The sequence below is a fragment of the Arvicola amphibius genome, chromosome 10 (assembly GCF_903992535.2).
Source record: "Arvicola amphibius chromosome 10, mArvAmp1.2, whole genome shotgun sequence".
Classification (NCBI taxonomy): domain Eukaryota; kingdom Metazoa; phylum Chordata; class Mammalia; order Rodentia; family Cricetidae; genus Arvicola; species Arvicola amphibius.
In genome coordinates this window covers 114426192-114451174 of record NC_052056.1, presented here as the reverse complement: position 1 = coordinate 114451174, position 24983 = coordinate 114426192, and the positions used below count along the sequence as shown (strand labels likewise).

Here is a 24983-nt window from a genome sequence, read left to right as displayed (position 1 = left end):
GAATCAGCCTTAGAATCAGAAACAACGCCAATATCACTCCCGAAGTTAATATTAATCCTAGCACGCCAACCCCTGCCCATTCCTTAATATATGAAAAGGTATCTACCAGCCAATCTGTAAATTCCCCCAGCGAAACCATAGTCGCCTGGGTTTGATTCAAAGCCAAAATCTTCAAACTAAAATTTGCTTGCAATTGTTCCAATTCCCTTGTCCAATTGCCATTTAGATATTGAGAAATCGCTCGGGATTCATTAAGGGTAGCAGTATAGGGGGTAACACACAAATGCTTAGTACGATCTACACAACCAAAGGTAACTATATCAAACATTTTTAACATATTTCTTTCCACCAAATCAACTCTCTTATTTAACAATAAAATACCTGACATTAATTGATGGTTAATCTTTTCTTGTATATACATAGCGTCCGAGGTTTTTTGAACCACGGAATTGATAAAAGTAACTGTCTGAACTTGATTGGCCATAGCTACTCCTGCAGTAACAGCTGCAGCAGCAGACACTGCAATAGCCGTCACAATAGTTGCTGTAATGCCAAAATCCCTTTTCCGGCGAACCAGGGTGGCTAATGGGAAGTTCTTAGGATTGGCTTTTACAGGCAAAAACACAAAGGTAGGGATGCGCATAACAATCGCACCTGAATGGTAGAAATTCCAACATTGTGACAGAGAGCAATTATCCTTCTTGCAATCAACTGCAGTATTATTTGAACTCCCTGTAGTATTAAACAAAAGCCAGACAAAGGGAGGATCCAGGCAAACTCTGGTTTGCCGTAGAGTAGTATTATGTTTTTTCTCTACACTAGTTATATTAATTTCTTTAGAAGTGTGATTCATAATCCCTGTATAATTATTTAACATAATTATTCCAGAGCGAACAAATGTAGCAAATGGAGACAACTCAGTTATAGCTCCTCTGGAATTCATAAGTATCCATGGTGTAAAGGGTGATCCAACCTTTATCATAAGTTTTCTTTTAACCTTAAAATGGTTAAGATTCCTAAGAACCCATCCAGAATTATTGTAAAACTTATCATATCGTCCTCTGCAATCCACAAATTCAGGGGGATAGCTCAAATCATTACCAGAGCATCTAGGGACAGACCAAGAAAAAATATTATTACTAGTATGATTACTATTGCCAACCTGTGAATCACTATTATTAACCTTGCTAACCTGTACCCAATTGGGCGTTGTAAGGTTGCAACTGATCCCATAAGTGGTAACATTAACAGTATCATTGGAACCGAAATAGGAGCCAGATCCAGATTTAGCTCCAGATCTGACCTGAGGCAGGGCTACGCTAATGGCCTTTCTCAAAAAATTAGGGGTATCTTCTAAAAATGGATCTCTAGCTACAGTAAGATTCATAGCATCTAGCAAGATGCAGTCTGAGATAGAAGTGCTCTGATTTGTGGTAAAACATAAAGTTCCTGCTAGGGGCACTACAGTTTGATTAAATTTTTGTTCCTGAGCATCCACCTTTTTGCAAACTAAGTTCAATTGGCAACTATCAACAAAAAATTGTGGCAATATTGTGGACTCATTGTGAACAGGAATTGGAATGGGCCATGTACGGGCCACAGCCCAGAAATAAGATTCTTCAGATTCAACTGGAACCGGCAGGTTCACCAACAGGATCAGGAGCAGCAACATCTCCTTGCTCTTCGTCAGGCTGTTCCAGTGTTGTCACGATCCTTGTCAGTCTGGTAGGGATCCACACCGGATCTGGCCGATTCTGAGGAAAGACACAAACAGCTCCCCTGGACCTCTGTATCACAGGGTCCGGTCCATACCATTTGTTATCAATTACATCCTTCCATTTTACTAATTCTGTATTTCTGTGTCTGTGGTCCATATGTCTTTCCGCGGCTGAACAGCCATTGGAATCCAAGGTCAAAAAATTAAATGTAAAGAGAGCGAGAGATATTCTATCTCGCGGGGATGCGCCCTCGGCTATTCCCCCTTTTTGTTTTTGAAGCAATTCCTTAATGGTGCGGTTAGCCCTTTCCACGATGCCTTGTCCTTGTGGATTATAGGGCAAACCAGTAGTATGATTAATTTCGAAAATAGAGCAGAACTGTTGAAAACTTTTAGAGGCATATGCCGGGCCATTATCAGTTTTTAAAGAATAAGGCTTGCCCCAAGCAGCCCAGGCTTCTAGGCAATGGGTCCTTACGTTAAGGACCTTTTCACCACATAACGGGGTGGCATGTATAACACCTGAACAAGTGTCCACGGAAACATGCAAATATTTTTGTTTACCAAATTCTGAAACATGAGTAACATCCATCTGCCAAAGGGTAAGTGGCTTTAACCCACGTGGATTAACCCCAATATGAGGCGGATGATGAAAGATCACACAGGAGGAACATTGTTTAACTATCTCACGCGCTTGGTCGCGAGTAATATTAAACTTAAGGCGAAGGGTATTTGCAGGCACATGAAACTTTCTATGAAATTGTTCAGCCGATTGCATAGGATCCAGGGCAACTAAAGCCATTTCCCTGGTAGCCCTATCAACCATATCATTAGCTTTAGTCATAGGTCCAGGAAGACCGGAATGAGCTCTAATATGACCGATAAAAAATGGTTTAGCACGTTGAATTATACAATTCTGAATTTGTAATAACAAAGATGCAACCATGCTACTAGGTTTAACATATGCAGCCACTTCCAGATGTTTTACAGCATTAACTACATAGCATGAATCAGAATACAAATTAAAAGGCTGATGGGGAAAGGCCTTAAAGACCTCCAACACTACTTGACACTCCACGACTTGGGGTGCTCCAGAGCGAAATTTCAGAGTAACAGGCGGGGAGCCATATACCATATAGGCTCCAATTCCAGTTTTGGACCCATCAGTAAAAATAGTCAAGCCATTATTCAAAGGAGAAGCACTGGTAATCTTTGGAAAATATACAACATTCTGTGCCATAAAGGACAGCAATTTATCAGACGGATAATGATTATCAATAACGCCTGAATATGAGGAAATCAATACGGCCCAATCATCAGTAGTCCCTGTCAAAACTTCAATTTGATCTTTGGTATAGGGCAATATTAACTTCTCTGGCATTTTTCCAAAGGTGGTCAAGCTGAACTTCACTCCCAATAATGCCTGTTGTGCCACTAAATCAGGATAATAGCTTAACGTGCGTGAACCAAGTGTATGACCATGTATCCACCAAATCGGGCCTGTCTGCCACAATACTCCAGTAGGATGACCAACAGTGCGCAGAATGCAAAGCAATAATGGTTGTTCTGGATCAAACCGAAGAACCTGCGCTTGTTCTATGGCCTTTTCCACTATCTTTAATGCTTCTTTTCCCTTGGGTGTAAGCTCTCTAGGTGACGTTACATCAGGATTTCCTTCTAATATTGAGAACAACGGCTGCAAAGCTTCACGGGTAATGGGGAGATATCCTCTCAGCCAATTTATATCTCCGAGCAATTTTTGAAAATCATTTAAAGTGCGTAAATGTGATGTGCGAATGCAAATTTTTTGTGGAAAAATCTGTTTTGGGGTAACATGGGCTCCTAAAAACTCTATAATACTTGTCTTTTGAATCTTATCGGCGGCAATAATCAGCCCCTTTTGTTTTAAGGATGCCTCCAGGGCAACTAATGCCCGTTCTAGCATATGCTCTTGTTTTGCTGCCAATAGGATATCATCCATGTAATGGATCAGCCTAACTTTTGGAAAACTACGTCTCACTGGTTGTAACGCCTGATCCACGTATAGCTGGCACATGGTGGGACTGTTGGCCATACCCTGTGGTAAAACCTTCCATTGATAGCGTTCATCAGGCTGTTCATGATTTATAGAAGGAACAGTAAATGCAAAACGATGTTTATCTAAAACATGCAAGGGTATAGAAAAGAAGCAATCCTTAACATCTATGGCAAAAACAGGCCAATCTCTTGGTAAAGCACTTAAAAGAGGCAACCCTCTTTGGACAGATCCCATGAGTTGCATTTGTGCATTAACTGCTCTAAGGTCATGCAGCAGCCTCCATTTTCCTGACTTCTTTTTTATGATGAAAATAGGAGAATTCCAAGGAGACACAGAAGGTTCAATATGACCAAGCTGAAGTTGTTCTTTAACTAATATGTGTGCGGCCTGGAGCTTTTCCATAGACAGGGGCCACTGAGGCACCCAAACGGGTGTATCTGTGCCCCAGGGGATGCGTAACGCATCATCAGTGGCCCCTAGGAAAAACCCAAGCCCTTCCGATCAGATTTGGGAGTGGGCAACACGGGATCACTTCGTCCTTGAAGGCGAGCCCCCAGCCCTTTTCCTGGTACAAAGCCTTGTGCCTTCATGACATCTTTACTCACTTGAGAATAATCATTGGTAATTATCAATTTTAATTGTTGTTGTACATCCCTTCCCCATAAATTTAAAGGAAGGTCTATGACAAAAGGCTGAAAAATGCCTTGACTGTGTTCCATCCTCCAATGCAATTGCTTAGCACTCATATCTGGAGTATTTTTGTATCCTAGACCCTGTAAGGTTTGTGCAGCCGTCTGTAACGGCCACCTCTTCGGCCAATCCTGTTTACGCATCACACTTCTGTCCGCTCCGGTATCCAATAGGCCCGTAAAGAGCTTTCCTTCTATTTCTAGGGTACACATGGGGCGATCATCAAGTCCTATAGACAAGCATGCTAGTTCAACCCCAGAGGAGCCGAACCCTCGCTTGCCCCTCTCTTTCTCATAAGAGGGAAATTTTTCATGGTCTGATCGAAGAATTAACAATTGTGCAATACGATCTCCGGGTGCAATCGAAATGATGCCAAACGGAGAATGACACATTACCTTAATAATGCCTTTGTAGTCAGGGTCGATCACTCCAGGTAGCACTAATAACCCTCTAAGAGTACTGGAGGATCTTCCTAAAACTAGTCCCACTGTTCCTTCCTCTAGAGGTCCTGACATATCTGTGTCTATAGCTTGAACACCCATACTCTGAGTCAGTACCAATCCGGTGGTGGCACGGAGGTCCAACCCTGCGGAGCCTGTGGTGGCCCTTCTGATGACTGGGGTGGTCTCATGTTTGGCTCCTGAATTGCCCCATAAATTCTCGGGCCCTGGGGTAGTGGGCCCTTCTGCCCGTTTTTTGACATGGCTGATGTTGCATTAGGTATGGGCTGTCCATTGATATCCTTTACGGATCGACACTCATTTGCCCAGTGTTTTCCCTTTTTGCACCGCGGGCATGTGCCCGGCTGTCTCTGACCTTGGCTCTTTTTATGTGTGCCTTGGGGGCAATTTTTTCGTACATGCCCCGGCTTCCCGCAATTAAAGCAGGTACCTGATCTTCCCTGCCCCCTGGAGACTGCTAGCATAGCAGCCGCTAGGCCAGCATTAGTTAAAGGGCCGCCTATCTCTCGGCAGGCCTTAAGCCAAGCATCCAGTCCTTTATTTTTCCACGGCATGATGGCTCTCTTACATTCTTTAGTAGCCTGTTCAAACACTAACTGCTGAACCAGAGGCATAGCTTCTTCCGCCTCACCGAAAACTTTTCCTGCAGCTTCCATCATGCGAGCCACAAACTCCGAAAAAGGTTCAGTAGGGCCTTGAATAATTTTAGTAAGGTTGCCCGTCACTTCACCTCTTTTTGGTATCATTTTCCATGCTCTTGTGTAAATTTCATTAATTTGTTGATATACCTCCACTGGATAGGCTGTTTGATTAGCCGTCCATTGCCCTTGCCCTAATAACATGTCTGCATTCCAGGGAGCTCGATTTGGCGTTTGCGCATTTACTCGAGCCTGAGTGTGAGCAGCTTCTACCACTATAGATCTATAATCTAGATATTGACCTGTAGAAAGGCATGCTCTAGCAATTTCCCACCAATCTGTTGGTGTCATAGCTCTGGTGGTCAACCGAGTCAGTAATGTGCGGGTATACTGCGCATTAGCTCCATAAGTCTTTGCCGCTTCCACTAAATCTTTTAACTCTTTATAAGGGACTGGCTCATGATATCTTTGTTGATTTTGATCCTCAAAAACAGGAAATACCACCACTGAAGGTGGATAATGCACAGCTAACTGCGCAAGAGTGCCCCTGTCGATGAAATGGCAGCTACTCCTGGGCTGCACGTAAGGAGGGGGAAACTCTCTAGTAGGCACTTTTAGAGCTGGCCCATATCTCTCCTCCTCATAACGTGCATCTTCCTCCTCTAAGCTCTCCTCCTCTGCCTCTACCAGCTCTTCTTCAGCCAGCCGCAAGGCTGCGAATTCATCCAGCACCGGATATAGGGGAGGTGCTGAAGGTTTATTTATCTTAGGATCCTCTTTTTCTTTTATATCTTTCTTTTCTCCTTTTTTGTTCCTTATTACCGTGCACTTTTCTTCTGTATCCTCCTCTGTCTTTGAACCTGCTTCTGAAAGGCTGTCCTGGTGTCTTGCCAACATTTTCCTTCCTTCTCTTAACTCCTCTACATTTTTTCCGTCTTTCAAACAGGAGTGTACTAATCTCCAAAAAGGATAAGTCCCCTTCTTTAATTGCCCCTGTTCCTTTGCTGCCTCCAAATCTTTGCCTAGCTTTCTCCAGCAATGCAGATTTAGATCCCCAGACACCGCAAACCACGGAGCCGAGCGATCAATATCCCCGACAATCACCTTTATGGTGGATTTCGAGATTTTCAATCCTCTCTCCTGTAGTAACCGCTGTATGGGATCTACAAAATCGCATACACTGGAGACAGACTGATCGTTGCCCATCTTTGCTCACTTTTCTACAAGAGGCTTACAAAAGGGCAGAAAAATCGCCTTATCTGCTACGGATTTACTTTCACTTTAGATGTTACAGCAGAGACACTCCTCTCCTGGTCTATGACAACGGATAAAAATGCAAAAGGCATAAACCACTACAGCAAAAACAACCACTGCTAGTGCAAACCACAAAGGACTAATTCCTCCAAGAAGCATACCTAAGGATACTTACCGGCGCCGACCGCTTCGTGTGTAGAGTTCTGAATCCTTTTCGGCCCCCTGTGTGTGTCCGCCGAAGTTCCCGGGTTTCGGCACCAGCTGCGGCGAGCGAACCCTGACCAGCAGGGAAAGATCACCACCGACACAGGATTCTTCTCTGATCACACTTTAATGAAGCGCTGCTTGGTTGAGGGAGAGCTGGAAGCAGGGGGCCCCGAGCCGGGCTGGGTGGCGGCTTATATAGAGGAGGACGGGGCGTGTCTACTGATTAGGTGACGTGGCAGAAAAGGATTGGTGGAAACCTGTTGCCAGGCAGATGTGGCGCGAAAAGTTCGCGCCACATACTTGTTTACTTTAGCCCTCGGCGCCATCTTGTAATGGCGAATGTAAGTGCGGCCGCCACAGGTTGTGACCGGGGGTCCCTGATAAACCTGGAGGAGAGGAATGGAAGGAACAAGAGACATGAGAAATATCAAGAAGACAGGATTTCTGATCAAGCTGCCGATTTTATTATTCCTCAGAAGCTGTTATATAGCAAACGGGCAAGGGGAGGTGTATCAGGTTTGCTGGAACTTCGGCCTGGAGACATCCCTAGCTAATAAGGAAATACTGAGGGTCTGTGATTGTTAACTAACAAAGTAAATGCTAATTGCTTCAAAAGCCTGGGGCCTGCAGGTCTCACTAGGCTAATTTCTTGGTCCTTGCCTGCAAAGGTGAATATCTTACTTGTGAACTTAAGATGGCATAAACAAAATACAGATCTCAAAATACAGGTCTTTGCTTCCAGCAGTCTGCTCTATGGGATGAGATATAGCAGGTGTAATGAAGGTAATAGAACTGGTGTAATATGGATATAACAGGTGTTTATAGCTGGGATGAGATATAGCAGGTGTAATGGAGGTAGTAGAACAGGTGTGTTATGGATGTAACAGGTATATATAGCTGGGATGTGATATAACAGGTGTGATGAAGGTAACATAACAGGTGTACTATGGATATAACAGGTGTGTATAGCTGAAATGGGATATAACAGGTGTAATGGAGGTAATAGAACAGATGTGCTATGGATGTAACAGGTGTGTTGAGCTGGGATTGAAAGACCCCCCCAATACTTGAAGGACCCCTGTGCCCACGTACTATGTTAAACTCTGCTGAAATTTAGCTGTGCCCCCCGGCTCAGCCGATGCTAAAACTGGATATCTATGGGTTGCAGACTCACTGACTAGGCTAAGGAGAGGGAATATGCCACCCCCAAGGCATTCTGTCTAAACTGTCAACTTACTGCAGGGTGTTTTATCTGGCTTTATGGTTTTTCAGGGAAATTCCAGAATAGACGTGGGGTCGTCCCCAGGGTGAGCTAAGCCTGCCAATTTGAGAGCCAATGAAAAGCTTGTTGCTAGGCAGCCTCTTATGTAACTCCTAAATCCCTATAAATACATGATGTGCCCTCAGCCCGGCATGCTCAGTAACATGGTTTAACTTGGTTACTGTGGCATCCTCAGGTGCCTGTGTATCCAATAAACTGCCTCGTTCTTTTGCATCCAGTGGATTGGTTCTGGTTCTTGGGTGGAGGACTCCTCTTGGGTGGATAGACACCTCTCTCTGAGGGTCTTTCATTTTGGAGGTCTCCATTGAGATCTCTATCCAAGACCACCAATTCCCACCGGGAGGTAAGCTGGCCAGCATCATTGTCTTCCTTGTCTTGTCTATCCTGTCCATTTGATTTGTTTGCGCAGCATCCAAAAAAATCAGCTACGTAGTTGTTTTGTATCTCTGGTCGGCTTGAGAAGGAGCTGACGAGCTCAGATATCTCCCCCGCCACTCTGGAAGACGTTCCAGGGATCCGGGGAGCTCGATTGTTTGGATCTCAGTATGTATCCGAGGGATACGTTGTTCTGCAGGAGGAAAAAGGGACCACAGTCTCTGCTTCCCCATCTGAATTTTTGCTTTCGGTTTTGTGTAGAGAACTCGCAGCTCGTCTGTTTGCCAGCTGTCTAATTGTGCTGTATGTTCTGTTTATCTGTTTAGTGTTATACTTTGAGAAAAACATGGGTCAAACTATAACAACCCCTTTGAGCCTAACTCTAGATCATTGGAATGAGATGCAGGACCGAGCCAGCAACCAGTCAAAGTCAAAAAGAAGAAATATAAGATTTTCTGCACCTCAGAATGGCCAACTTTTAATGTTGGCTGACCTCGGGATGGGACCTTTAACACTGATGTTATTTTGCAGATCAAAGAGGGGGTCTTCGACAAAGGACCCCTCGGGCACCCGGACCAGGTGGCTTACATCGTCACCTGGGAAAGTCTGGCGTATGACCCGCCACCCTCGTGGCCCCTTTTGTCACTCCCAAACCTCCCCTGAAACCATAACAAAGGCTTCGGACTCCCCTCGGAAGCCCTCAGCCCCTCCTCCTCCTTCTCCCATACCCATGTTTCCTACCCCGGCTCCCAAAGCCTCCAAATCCTCCTAACTTTACCCCGTCCTGGAGAAGGATTCCCCTAAGTCTGCTAAATCCAAAACTGTGCTTCCCCCTGATGATTCAGTTCTTATAGATTTGCTCTCTGATGAACCCCTACCCTATAAGCCTCCCCTGCTGGACCCTGTCCTGGGTCCGTCAAGCTTGGGAAATGAAGAACCAGAGGGACCTGACAGCACTGTCCCTATTCTGGGTGGAGGAAATGAGAGACCCTCAGATTCCCCAATTGCCGGAAGGCTCCGAGGAAGAAGGGAACCAGCTCCCTTGGAAGGGACCTCTAGAGCTTTCCCCTTGCGTCAGACGGGGGGACCAGGGAACCAGTTTCAATACTGGCCTTTTTCTGCCTCTGATCTACATAACTGGAAATCCCATAATCCTTCCTTTTCTAAAGATCCAGTAGCTCTTACTAATTTAATTGAATCTATCCTAATAACACATCAGCCCACTTGGGATGATTGTCAGCAGCTTTTACAGGCCATCCTGACCTCAGAAGAAAAACAGAAGGTGTTCCTGGAAGCAAGGAAAAATGTCCTGGGCGACAACGGGAGACCCACCCAACTCCCCAATGAGATTGATGCTGCCTTTCCCTTAACCTGCCCTGAATGGGACTTTAATACTGCTGAAGGTAGGAGACACTTACGTCTTTACCGCCAGTTACTCATAGTGGGCCTCCAAGGCGCTGGACGCAGACCTATCAATTTGGCTCAGGTAAGACAGATTAATCAGGGACCGGAGGAAACTCCAACTGCTTTTCTGGAGCACCTAAAAGAGGCCTATCACATTTATACCCCCTTTGATCCAGAAAGCAATGAGCAGCGGGGTAATGTGTCAATGGCCTTTATTTGGCAGTCAGCTCCAGATACCAGAAATAAGTTGCAAAGACTGGAGAATTTGCAAGATGATACTTTGCAGGATTTATTGAAGGAGGCAGAAAAGATATTTTTTTGGATTTTTTTCCTCCTCATTTTTTTTATTAAAAATTTCCATCTCCTCCCCTCCTACTCCCTCTTCCCTCCCCTCCCTTCCAACCATACCCCCACTCCCTCCCTCTCCAAGCCAAAGAGCCATCAGGGTTCCCTTCACTATGTTAAGTCCAAGGTCCTCCCAACTCCCCCTAAGTCCAGGAAGGTGAGCAACCAAACTGACAAGGCTCACAGTGAGCCCGTCCATGCTGTAGAGTTCAAGCCCATCGCCATTGTCCTTGGTTTCTCAGTCCTCCTCCACCATCAGCCACATTCAGAGAATCCAGTTTGGTCCCCTGTTCCATCAGTCCCATTCCAACTGGACTTGGTGGTCTCCTGTTAGATCTGTCCCACCGTCTCAATGGGTGAATGCACCCCTCACGGTCCTGACTTCCTTGCTCATGATCTTCCTCCTTTTGCTCCTCATCAGGACCTTGGGAGCTCAGTCAGGTACTCCTATGTGGGGCTCTGTCATTTTCTCCATCCAACGCCAGGTGAAGGTTCTATGGTGATATGCAAGATATTCATGAGTATGGCAATAGGATCTGGGCATTTCTGCCACCCTCTCCTCAGCTGCCCAAGGAACTAGCTGGGGGCATCTCCCTGGACACCTGGGAACCCCTCTAGAGGGAAGTCTATGCCAACCCTAGAATGGCTCCCTTAATTAAGATATATAATTCCTTGTTCCCATATCCACCCTTCCTATATCCCAACCATCCTATTCCCCCAAGCTCTTCCCATCCTCCACTTCACACTTTTCTCTCCCCATTCCCTCAATCCCCCATCTCACCCCACCCCCAAGTTCCCATTTTTTGTCTGGCAATCTTGTCTACTTCCAATATCCAGGAGGATAACTATATGTTTTTCTTTGGATTCACCTTCTTATTTAGCTTCTTTGCGATTTTTACGAATTATAGGCTCGAAGTCCTTTATTTATGGCGAGAAACCAACTATGAGTGAGTACATCCCATGTTCATCTTTTTGGGCCTGGGTTACCTCACTCAGGATGGTGTTTTCTATTTCCATCCATTTGCATGCAAAATTCAAGATGTCATTGATTTTTACCACCGAGTAGTACTCTAATATGTATATATTCCACACTTTCTTCATCCATTCTTCCACTGAAGGGCATCTAGGTTGTTTCCAGGTTCTGGCTATTACAAATAATGCTGCTATAAACATAGTTGAACAAATGTTTTTGTAATATGATTGGGCATCTCTTGGGTAAATTCCCAAGAGTGGGATTGCTGGGTCCTGGGGTAGGTGGATCCCAAATTTGCTGAGAAACCTCCACACTGCTTTCCAAAGTGGTTGCACAAGTTTGCATTCCCACCAGCAATGGATGAGTGTACCCCTAACTCCACATCCTCTCCAGCAAAGGCTATCATTGGTGTTTTTGATTTTAGCCATCTTACACCTGTAAGATGGTATCTCAACATTGTTTTGATTTGCATTTCCTTGATGGCTAAGGAGGTTGAGCATGCCCTTAAGTGTCTTTTGGCCATATGAACTTCTTCTGTTGAGAATTCTCTGTTCAGTTCAGTGCCCCATTTTTAATTGGGTTAATTAGCATTTTAAAGTCTAGTCTCTTGAGTTACTTATATATTTTGGAGATCAGACCTTTGTCTGTTGTGGGGTTGGTGAAGATCTTTTCCCAGTCAGTAGGCTGCCTTTTTGTCTTAGTGACAGTGTTCTTTGCTTTACAGAAGCTGCTCAGCTTCAGGAGGCCCCATTTATTCAATGTTGCCCTTAATGTCTGTGCTGCTGGGGCTATACGTAGGAAGTTGTCTCCTGTACCCAAATGTTGTAGAGTACTTCCCACTTTCTGCTCTAACAGGTTCAGTGTGTTTAGATTGATATTGAGGTCTTTAATCCATTTGGACTTGAGTTTTGTGCATGGTGATAGATACGGATCTACTTTCATTTTTCTACAGGTTGACATGACAGCACCATTTGTTGAAGATGCTTTCTTTCTTCCATTGTGTGCTTTTAGCTCCTTTATCGAAAATCAGGTGTTCATAGGTTTGTGGGTTAAGATCCGGGTCTTCTATTCGATTCCATTGGTCGACTTCTCTATTTTTATGCCAATACCAAGCTGTTTTCAATACTGTAGCTCTGTAATAGAGTTTGAAATCAGGGATGGTAATGCCTCCAGAAGTTTCTTGATTGTATAAGATGGTTTTGGCTATCCTGGGTTTCTTGTTCTTCAATATAAAGTTGATTATTGTCCTCTCAAGATCTGTGAAGAATTTTGATGGGATCTTTAAGGGGATTGCATTAAATCTATAGATTGCCTTTGGTAGTATTGCCATTTTTACTATGTTGATCCTCCCAATCCAAGATCAAGGGAGATCCTTCCAATTTCTGGCATCCTCTTCAATTTCTTTCTTCAAAGACTTAAAGTTCTTGTCAAATAGGTCTTTCACTTCCTTGGTTAGAGTTACCCCAAGATATTTTATGCTATTTGTGGCTATCGTGAAAGGTGACGCTTCTCTGATTTCTATCTCTGCTTCCTTATCCTTTGTATATAGGAGGGCAACTGATTTTTTGGAGTTGATCTTGTATCCTGCCACGATACTAAAGGAGTTTATCAGCTATAACAGTTCTTTGGTGGAGTTTTTCGGGTCGCTTATGTACACTATCATATCATCTGCAAATAACAAAAGTTTAACTTCTTCCTTTCCAATTCGAATCCCCTTGATCCCCTTGTTTTGTCTTATTGTTATTGCTAGAACTTCAAGCACTATATTGAAGAGATAAGGAGAGAGTGGACAGTCTTGTCGTGTTCCTGAATTTAGTGGGATGGCCTTGAGTTTCTCTCCATTTAATTTGATGCTAGCTGTCGGCTTGCTGTAAATAGCCTTTATTATATTTAGGAATGACCCCTGTATCCCTAATCTCTCCAAGACCTTTATCATAAAGGGGTGTTGAATTTTGTCAAATGCTTTTTCTGCATCTAATGAGATGATCATATGGTTTTTATCCTTCAGTTTATTTATATGATGGATTACATTGATAGATTTTCATATGTTGAACCAGCCCTGCATCTCTGGGATGAAGCCTACTTGATCGTAGTGGATAATTTTTCTAATGTGTTCTTGGATTCTGTTTGCCAGTATTTTATTGAGAATTTTTGCATCAATGTTCATGAGTGAGATTGGCCTGTAATTCTCTTTCTTGGTTGAGTCTTTGTGTGGTTTAGGTATCAGGGTAATTGTAGCTTCATAAAAGGAATTTGGCAATGACTGTTCTGTTTCTATATTATGAAATACCTTAAGGAGTATAGGTATTAGGTCATCTTGGAAGTTCTGATAGAATTCTGCATTGAAACCATCTGGTCCTGGGCTTTTTTTGGTAGGGAGGTTTGTGATAACAGTTTCTAATTCTTCACAACTAACAGGACTATTTAGATTGTTCACCTGGTCCTGGTTTAACTTTGGTATATGGTACTTATCTAAAAAAGTGTCCATTTCTTTTACATTTTCCAATTTTGTGGCATACAGGCTTTTGTAGTAAGATCTAATGATTCTCTGAATTTCCTCTGTGTCTGTGGTTATGTCCCCCTTTTCATTTCTAATCTTATTAATTTGTGTGTTCTCTCTCTGCTGTTTGATTAGTTTGGCTAGGGGTTTGTCAATCTTGTTGATTTTCTCCAAGAACCAGCTTTTTGTTTCATTGATTCTTTGGACTGTTTTCTGTGTTTCTATTTTGTTGATTTCAGCCCTCAGTTTGATAATTTCCACTCTTCTACTCCTCCTATGTGAGTCTGCTTCTTTCTTTTCTAGAGATTTCAGGTGTGCTGTTAAGTCTCCAATGTGTGCTTTCTTCGCTTTTTTTAAGTGGGCACTTAGTGCTATGAATTTTCCTCTTAGCACTGCTTTCATAGTGTCCCATAGGTTTGAGTATGTTGTGTCTTTATTTTCATTAAATTCAAGGAAGACTTTAATTTCTTTCTTTATTTCTTCCTTGACCCAGGTGTGGATCAGTAGTTGACTGTTCAGTTTCCATGAGTTTGTGGGCTTTCTGGGGGTAGCATTGTTGTTGAATTCTAATTTTAATCCATGGTGATCCAATAAGATGCAGGTTATGTTTTTGTACTGTGGAAGTTTGCTTTGTTACCGAGTATATGGTCAATTTTCAAAAAGGTTCCATGAGCCGCAAAGAAGAAGGTATATTCTTTCCTATTTGTGTGGAATGTTCTATAGATGTCTGTTAAGTTCATTTGGTTCATTATCTCTATTAAGTCTCTTAATTCTCTGTTAGGTTTCTGTCTAATCAACCTGTCTATTGGTGAGAGAGGAGTGTTGAAGTCTCCCACTATCAGTGTGTTTGGTTTGATTGCTGCCTTGAGTTCTAGTAATGTTTCTTTTACATAAGTGGGTGCTTTTGTATTAGGGGCATAGATATTCAGGATTGAGACTTCATTCTGATGGATTTTTCCTGTAATGAGTATAAAGTGTCCCTTTCCATCTCTTCTGATTGATTTTAGTTTGAAGTCAACCTTGTTAGAAATTAGTATGGCCACACCCACTTGTTTCTCAGGTCCATTTGCTTGATAAACCTTTTCCCAACCCTTTACTCTGAGGATATGTCTGTCTTTGTGGTTGAGGTGTGTTTCTTGTAAACAGCAGAATGTTGGATCCTGTTTTCATATCTAATCTCTTAGCCTGTGCCTATTATTCTTGGTCTTTTTATTGTGTCCCAGATTTCCTGAATGTTTTGTGATGAGAATTTGTTGGATTTGCTGTTTTCTTTGATCAGTGCATTTATTTTCTCTATGGTATCTTCAGAATCTCAGATTCTTTCTTCTATCTCTTGTATTCTGTTGGTTATGCTTGTTTCTGTAGTCTCTGTTCGTTTACATAGATTTTCCATATCCAGCTGGCCCTCGGTTTGTGTTTTCTTCCTTGCCTCCATTTCAGTTTTCAAGTCTTGAACGGTTTCCATTATCTGTTTGATTGTTTTTTCTTGGTTTCCTAGGATATCATTTATGGATTTACTCAATTCTTCAAACTTTTTGTTATTCTTCTCGTCCATTTCCTTAAGGGAGTTTTTTACCTCCTGTTTAAGGGACTCTATTACTTTCATAAAGTCAATTTTTTCTACTTCTTCTTGATTAGTGTGTTCAAGTCCTCCTGTTATAAGTTTGCTGGGTTCTGGTGCTTTCATGTTGTTTTTCAAATTGTTGGAGGAATTCTTGCATTGGCACCTGCCCATTTCTTCCTCTGAATAATCCCCTTTGGGTCTTCTTTTAGAAGTTCAATTCACCCCAATGAATTCAATTCACTCACCCCAATGAATGATGGATCTTCTGGTAGACAGTCAGGTCTCCTTGCTGGCCAAGCAGCTCGGTGACAAAGAGCCTACCTTGCTGCAGGCAGGCTATTGAAGCAGGGGACCTCCCACTGACCTGGGTGCACTCAATTCCCGGTCCCGGCACCCAAACAGGCTGGGTTGTGGGATTTTGGGGTCCCAAAGATGGGAGGATGAAGGGGGGTTTCTGGGTGCAAGCTGGGAAGGGACAGGAAGAGAGAGGCAGTATCCGGGGAGAATAACCCCTGCAGGAAGAGCAGGAAGTGAGGGGGTTGGGGAATGTCGGTGGTCCGTCTCTGGGCGGCTGCAGCAGTTCAGGCACTCACTCACCCCAATGAATGATGGATCTTCTGGTAGATAGTCAGGTTTCCTTGCTGGCCAAGCAGCTCGGTGACAAAGAGCCTACCTTGCTGCAGGCAGGCTATTGAAGCAGGGGACCTCCCACTGACCTGGATGCACTCAATTCCCGGTCCCGGCACCCAAACAGGCTGGGTTGTGGGATTTTGGGGTCCCAAAGATGGGAGGATGAAGGGGGGTTTCTGGGTGCAAGCTGGGAAGGGACAGGAAGAGAGAGGCAGTATCCGGGGAGAATAACCCCTGCAGGAAGAGCAGGAAGTGAGGGGGTTGGGGAATGTCGGTGGTCCCTCTCTGGGCAGCTGCTGCGGTTCAGGCACTAACTCACCCCAATGAATGATGGATCTTCTGGCAGACAGTCAGGTCTCCTTGCAGGCCAAGCAGTTCGCTGACAAAGGGCCTACCTTGCTGCAGGCAAACTAATGAAACAGGGGACCTCCCACCGGCCTGGGTGCACTCAATTCCCCATCCTGGTACCCAAACAGGTTGTGCTGTGGGATTTTGTGGCCCCAAAGAAGGGAGGATGAGGCGGGGGGGGGGGGGGTGTTTCTGGGTGCAAGCTGGGAAGGGACAGGAAGAGAGAGGCAGTATCTGGGGAGAATAACCCCTGCAGGAAGAGCAGGAAGTGAGTGGGGGGGATTGGGGAATGTCGGTGGTCCCTCTCTAGGTGGCTGCAGCGGTTCAGGCACTCACTCACCCCAATGAATGATGGATCTTCTGGTAGACAGTCAGGTTTCCTTGCTGGCCAAACAGCTCGGTGACAAAGAGCCTACCTGGCTGCAGGCAGGCTATTGAAGCAGGGGACCTCCCACTGACCTGGGTGCACTCAATTCCCAGTCCTGGTACCCAAACAGGTTGCGCTGTGGGATTTTGTGGCCCCAAAGAAGGGAGGATGAAGCGGGGGGGGGGGGGGGTGTTCTGGGTGCAAGCTGGGAAGGGACCAGAAAAGATTTTTTAACAAAAGAGAAACACCAGAAGAAAAGGAAGAAAGACTTAGAAAGTTACAGGAGGAAATGGAAGATAGACTTAAGAAAGAACTAGAAGAAAAAGAAAAGGAACGAGATCATAAACACAATTGAGAGCTCAGCAAACTCTTGGCCACTGTAGTGCAGACCAGTTCAGGCTCAGGGAGGCAGGATAGGAGGGGAGACAATAGAAGGCCATGGGTAGATTGAGACCAATGTGCCTATTGCAAAGACAAAGGACATTGGGTCAAAGATTGCCCTAAAAGACCCAGAGACCAAAAGAAGAGACCCGAAAAGCCTGCCCACCTGTTGGCTTTAGATGAAGATTAGGGGCGTCAGGGCCAGGAGCCGCCCTGAGCCCAGCATAACTCTACAAGTTGGGAAGCAACCTGTCACCTCTCTAGTAGACACAGGGGCTCAGCACTCAGTACTTCCCAACACTCAATGACCTATGAGCAGCAGAACAGCCTGGGTGCAAGGCACCACAAGAGGAAAACAATATCACTAGACTACTGAAAGGAAAGTACATCTGGCATCAGGTAAAGTCTCCCATTCTTTTCTACATGTGCCTGATTGCCCCTACCTGCTCTTGGGAAGAGATCTACTGACCAAATTAAAAGCTCAAATCCATTTTGAAGGGACAGGGGCCACCGTGTCAGGCCCAAATAGAGTTCCTCTCCAAGTTCTTACCCTCCAATTAGAAGATGAATACTGGCTTTTTGATCAACCTCCTAAATCACAGGGGGACATAGAGTCCTGGCTTAAGGAATAACCCTTAGCCTGGGCGGAAACCAGGGGCATGGGACTGGCTATACAATGGCCACCCCTCATCATAGAGCTAAAGGCAACAGCTATTCCTGTCTCCATCAAGCAATACCCTATGTCTAATGAAGCATATCAGAGAATGAGGCCTAACATAAAAAGACTTCTGAACCAAGGAATATTAACCCCTTGTCGATCTCCTTGGAATACCCCTCTTCTACCCATTAAGAAACCAGGTACAGGGGACTACCGCCCAGTCCAAGACCTCAGAGAAGTCAATAAACGGGTAGAAGACATCCACCCCACAGTGCCTAATCCATATAACCTACTAAGTGCCTTGCCTCCAATGCATCCATGGTACATAGTCCTAGATTTAAAAGATGCCTTCTTTTGCTTGAGACTGAGTCCTCAGAGTCAACCTCTGTTCGCTTTCAAATGGAGAGACCCTGAATTGGGTATTTCAGGACAGCTAACCTGGACCTGCCTGCCACAGGGCTTTAAAAATAGCCCCACCCTCTTCAGCGAGGCCCTTCACCATGATTTGACAGACTTTTGAACCAGGCATCCGTCACTGATCCTACTCCAGTACGAGGATGTCATCTTGCTGGCTGCCTCCATGGAAAAGGACTATCGAGCAGGTACCGGGGCCCTCCTACAAGTTCTAGGACAGTTGGGATACCAAGCCTCTGCTAAAAAGGCCCACATTTGTCAAAAGGAGGTCACCTATTTGGGATATAAATTACAAAATGGCCAACGGTGGCTGACAGCTGCACGCAAAGAGACTATATCCCATATCCCAACACCCCCAAAATCACCGCCAATTACGGGAATTCTTGGGGACAGCTGGGTTTTGCCAATCATGGATCCCGGGGTTGGCAGAGATGGCAGCCCCCCTTTACCCATTGACCAAACAGGATACTCCCTTTGATTGGACTGAAAAGCAACAATAAGCTTTTGATGACATTAAGCGGGCCCTTCTTTCCTCACCGGCTCTGGGCCTGCCCCATATAACTAAGCCCTTTGAACTCTTCACCGATGAGAAACAGGGCTTTGCTAAAGGAGTCCTTACTCAAAGATTTGGGCCATGGAGACACCCCATTGCATACCTGTCCAAGTAATTAGATCCGATTGCTTCAGGATGGGCCCCTTGCTTGAGGATGATAGCCGCTATTGCAATCTTAATCAAGGATTCTACTGAATTAACTCTGGGACAGCCACTGACTATTCTGGCTCCCCATGCCATTGAATCCTTAATTCGTCAACCCCCCTGACCATTGGCTGTCAAATGCCCGTCTAACCCACTATCAGTACCTGCTTCTGGATGTCGACCAAATCCAGTTCGGGCCTGTAGTCGCCCTCAAACCGGTGACACTACTGCCCCTACCGGAGGGGCCCACATCCCATGACTGCCAACAGATCCTTGTGGAAATGCATGGAACCCATCTGATCTGAGTGATCAGCCTCTGAAAGATGCGGACTTCACCTGGTAAACGAACAGCAGTAGCAATCTACTAAATGGAGAGTGACCGGTAGGAGCCGCAGTAACAAATGACACCCACGTAATCTGGGCCAGTGCGCTTCCTGGAGGTACCTCTGCCCAGCGTGTAGAACTCATTGCTTTAACTCAAGCACTCCAGCTGGCAGCAGGTAAGAAGCTTAATATCTATACTGATAGCCAGTATGCTTTTGCCATGGCCCGCATTCATGGAGAAATATATAAAAGGAGGGGACTTTTGACTTTGGAAGGAAAGGAAATTAAAAATAAAACTGAAATTCTGGCTTTACTGAGAGCCTTGTTCCTCCCCAAGAAATTAAGCATAATGCATTGTCCCGGGCATTAGAAAGGAAACAGCCCAGAGGCAAAAGGGAACCGCCTGGCTGATGAGACAGCCAGAGAGGTGGCTCTTGGGCCCCAATTATTAATGGTCACCATCTTATCAGAGACTGAGAAGAATACCCAGATCCCTGATTGGGATTATGAAGAAGAGGACCTGGACATTATTCAAAAGCTGGGAGCAGATTATGACCCAAACCATAACTGTTGGGTATACCAAGGAAAGACTGTAATGCCTGTCAAAATGGCTAAGGAATTAATTGACCACCTCCACAAACTGACTCATTTAAGTGCAAAAAAGATGAAAGCTCTATTGGAACAAGAGGAAATCAGTAAATACCTCCCAAATAGAGACGCTCTCTTACAACAGGTGGTAATTAACTGCAGAGCCTGTGCTCATGTTAATCCGGGAAAAACCAAGATTGGCCAAGGAGTCCGCCTTAGGGGACATTGCCGCGGGACTCATTGGGATATTCATATTACTGAGATCAAACCCAGTATGTTTGTATATAAATACCTCCTAGTCTTTATAGACACTTTCTCAGGATGGGTTGATGCCTTCCCCACCACACATGAGACAGCAAAAATGGTCCCCAAGAAGCTCTTGAAAGAAATCTTCCCCAGATATTGGATGCCTCAGATACTGGGGTCAGACAACGGGCCTGCCTTTGTCTCCCAGGTAAGTCAGTTGGTGGCCAAGCTTCTGGGGATTAATTGGAAATTACATTGTGCATATAGACCCCAGAGTTCAGGACAGGTAGAAAGAATGACTAGAACTATTAAGGAGGTTTTGTCTAAATTAACGCTTGAAACTGGCTCTAAATATTGGGTGCTGCTCCTACCCCTGGCTCTGTACCAGGCCAGAAACACACCCAGCCCACACGGCCTGACTCCATTTGAAATTCTATATGGAGCCCCTCCTCCAGCCATTGCTTTCTTTGATGCTGATATCTCGGACTTTGCCACCTCCCCTTCCATGCAGGCCCATCTGCAAGCATTGCAGTTGGTGCAACAAGAGGTCTGGAAACCATTGGCAGCTGCTTACCAGGAGGGACGGGAAATTCCCTTGAGGCCACATCCCTTCCAGATCAGTGACTCCGTTTGGGTCCAGAGACATCAGACTAAGAACTTTGAACCCCGCTGGAAAGGACCCTACACCGTGCTCCTGACCACACCCATGGTGCTGAAGGTTGACAGAATTGCTGCCTGGATCCACACATCACACGTCAAAGCAGCCCAGCCGGGACACCTCACTGACAATCAGAACCCAGGGTCATCATGGAGGCTCCAACGCTCTTAAAACTCATTAAAGATAAGACCTGTCAGGGCTTAGCATTGATGCTAACCCTGGCCTTCCTTGTTTAAATGTCAGGTTCTTGGGGAGCCCTCACTTGCCTAAGCAACTTACCTGGCAGGTGATCTCTGAAACGGGAGATATAATTTGGTCCATTACTGGCTTCCACCCCCCTGGGACCTGGTGGCCCACTCTCACCCCAGATTTTTGTTCATAAGCCGCTGGGTTGGAATCTTGGGATCTGCCCAATATCGACCCGCATCGGTTACCAGTAATAGCCCAGGGAAAGAGATTCTCCCCAGGAGGGCAAATTGGCTGTAGAGACCCAAAAAGGAGAGCTAGCCTAGGGAAATTGGATTTTTATGTATGTCCCAAAGATGGAAGAGATAGGGCCACAGCCCATCGATGCAGAGGACATGAAAGCCTCTATTGTGCTGCATGGGGTTGCGAGACCACCAGTGAAGCTTACTGGAAACCTAGCTCCAGCTAGGATTGGATCTAGGTTACTAAGAATTATACTACATGCTCTTTCTGTGCTAATAGCGCCACCTGTCTACCCTTAAAGATAGTCTTTACCTCTCCCGGGAAACAATCACAAAACCTTGATAAATGGATAAGAGGCAGGACATGGGGCCTCAGATGGTATTTCCCAAATAGGATGAAAAACAAAGACAGGGGAGTTATTTTTACAATACAACTCAAAATGAGCAGGCCCCCCCCAATTCAATAGGCCCTAACCTGGTGATAATTGACCAACGAGCCGCAGCCACACTACCCACACGACCTAAACAGCAGCCTAAGCGGAGGCCTCGCCTCGCCCCACAAATAGAGGACTACCACCCTGTTATCCTGAGACCGGAGAACCCACCCCGGGCAACTGTTAACCCTGGTCTCACTAAGTCATCTATCCCACCACAGACAGGGACTTCACAGACAACTTCACAAATTCCAGGGACTTCACAGACAACTTCACAAATTCCAGGGACAGGAGATAGATTTTTTAAACATGATTAAAGGAGTTTACGTTGCCCTAAATAGCACAAAGCCTGAACAAGCTAAGGACTGCTGGCTATACTTAGTACCAAGCCCACTTTATTATGAAGGTCTAGCTTTCAATGCTAAAATTATCAATCATACGACCCCACCAGCATCATGCACTTCCCTTCCGAGTCACAAGTTGACTCTTCCTCAAGTTAACGGACAGTGACTATGCTTAGGGATGGTTCCCCAATCCAAACAGTTATTATGTAATCAAACAGTCTCTGTCCATACAGGGAACTATTACCTGGCTGCCCCTAATGGAGCCTACTGGACTTGTAACATCATGCGTATCAGCGGCAGTTCACAACATGACTGCTGACTTCTGTGTTCTAGTCCAGCTCTGGCCCCGCATCACATATCATAACTCAGAGACTGTCCTAGAATTTTATGAGGGACATCACAGATTTAAAATAGAACCCATCTCCATGACCCTAGCCATCCTGCTAGGCGTCGGAAGGATTGCAGCTGGTATAAGGACGGGGACTGCAGCATTGCTTCAGAATGATCAATACATGCAATTGCATGCCACTATGAATGCTGATCTACAGGCTTTAGAAAAATCAGTTAGAGCACTTAAAGACTCCTTAACTTCCCTATCCGAGGTAGTGCTACAAAATAGGAGGGGGCTTGATTTGTTGTTCCTTAAAGGGGGGGGGGGGTTGTGCACCTCACTTAAGGAAGAATGTTGCTTTTATGCTGATCAAACAGGAATAGTAACTGAAACCCTGGACGAACTCAAAGATAGATTAGCCAAACGTCAAAAGGAATTTGAATCACAACAAAATTGGTATGAAAGCTAGTTTAATCGATCTCCCTGGTTTACAACCCTGATCTCCACAATCACAGGTCCTATAATTATTTTGATGCTCATCATGATCGTTGGGCCCTGTATCTTTAACAGGCTAGTCCAGTTCGTTAAAAACAGGCTAATGGTCATCCAGACCAGGGTCCTCACTCAGCAATACCGTGCGCTTAGGCAGATGGACCCTGAGGCAAGCAAGAGCCCAGAGCAAGACGAATGGATATAGGGTTCTATCCATGATAAAACCCAAGCAGGGAATGAAAGACCCCCCCCCCATACTTGAAGGACCCCCGTGTCCATGTACTATGTTAAACTCTGCTGAAAGTTAGCTGGGCCCCCCAGCTCAGCCGATGCTAAAACTGGATAGCTATGGGTTGAAGACTCACTGACTAGGCTAAGGAGAGGGAATACTCCACCCCAAGGCATTCTATCTAAACTGTCAACTTGCTGCAGAGTGCTCTATCTAGCTTTGTGGTTTTTTGGGACTAAGGAGAGGGAATACTCCACCCCCAAGACATTCTATCTAAACTGTCAACTTGCTGCAGGGTGTTTTATCTGGCTTTATGGTTTTTCAGGGAAATTCGAGAATAGACATGGGGCCGTCCCCAGGGTGAGCTAAGCCTGCCAATTTGAGAGCCAATAAAATGCTTTTTGCTAGGCAGCCTCTTATGTAACTCCTAAATCCCTATAAATACATGATGTGCCCTCAGCCCGGCATGCTCAGTAATATGGTTTAACTTGGTTACTGTGGCATCCGCAGGCGCCTGTGTATTCAATAAACTGCCTCGTTCTTTTGCATCCAGTGGATTGGTTCTGGTTCTTGGGTGGAGGACTCCTCAATAGACACCTCTCTCTGAGGGTCTTTCAGGATGAGATATAACAGGTATAATGAAGGTAATAGAACAGGTGTACTATGGATATAACAGGTGTGTATAGCTGGGATGAGATATAACAGGTGTAATGGAGGTAATAGAACAGGTGTGTTAAGGATATGATGGGTGTGTATAGCTGGGATAAGATTAGAGGATTGGATATTATGGAGAGAAAGACGTGGGAGACTGAATATTTGAAGATCACTACCTTCTTCCCTAGACAACATGATAAGTAGATCCCAGTATCTGTAGAATTTGTTGTCTGAGACAAAGGGATCAAGAATTAACTTTTCCTTGTGTAAATGCAAGAAAAATGTTATGAAACTATAGTATATCTGTGCTATTGTGTTGTTGATTTTATGTCAACTTGTCACAAATTAAATTCATTTAGAAAGTAGGAACCTCAACTGAGAAAATGTTGCAGTGAGATTGTCTGTAGACAAGAACTTAGGGGCATCTCATAATTAATAACTGATGTGGGAGGGCCCAGGTTACTGTGGGCATGGCCATTCCTACATAAGTGGTCCTATGTTGTATAAATATGCAGGCTGAACAAGTCACGAGAACAAGCCAGTAAGCAGTCTTCTTCCATGGCTTCTGCTTCTGTTCCTGCTCTCAGGTTCCTGCATTGAGTTCCTGTCATGACTTTCTTAAATGAGGGGATATGATGTTAATGTGTAAATGAAAGGAACTCTTGCCTTTTCAAATTGGTTTAGTCATGAAATTTTAGCATCACAATAGAAACCCTAAGAATAACCAACAATTTTCTACTTGAATTTAAGTACCACCCCAGAAGTTGAAACCCATACCTGGCATGATTATCAAGCTAAAACATATGATTATACAAGTCATAGACGGTTGGGGAGACCCTATTACTGTTGTTCTATTAGTGGGAAATGGTATTAGATAAACTCCTAATTGCTTGTTGGTATTCCTATATATGCATCTCTACACCATCATCATAGAAGCTCCTATTACAGTAGATGACAATTAACACAGAGAACTCGCAGCTGCCCACAGTACAGAGAGCAAGTAAGAGCAGAAGGCTCATTACTAAATAAACATTTATATTAAACATGCTCCTCCCCAAGGCTCAGGGATCATTACAGAAGAGAGAGTAGAAAGCATGAAAGACATCGAGGCTGTGAATGGCTACAAACAAAGTTCCTTCTGGACACAGCAGGTAGGTGCATCTTTGAACTCACAGCAGTTGTGGGAATACATACAAGACATGGGAAAGTTTAAGCCAGGCAAAATTCTTTTTTTCATTTTTATTATTTTTTATTAAAAATTTCTGCCTCCTCCCCGTCTCTTCCCAGCCTCCCATTTCACTCCCTCTCTCCC

The 24983-nt window shown here is 44.7% G+C and overlaps 1 pseudogene; it reads left to right on the top strand.

Moving 5' to 3' along the window:
- The first annotated feature begins 9591 nt into the window (after positions 1-9591).
- On the top strand, positions 9592-20930 carry LOC119824413 (annotated as a pseudogene).
- The last annotated feature ends 4053 nt before the right edge of the window (positions 20931-24983 follow it).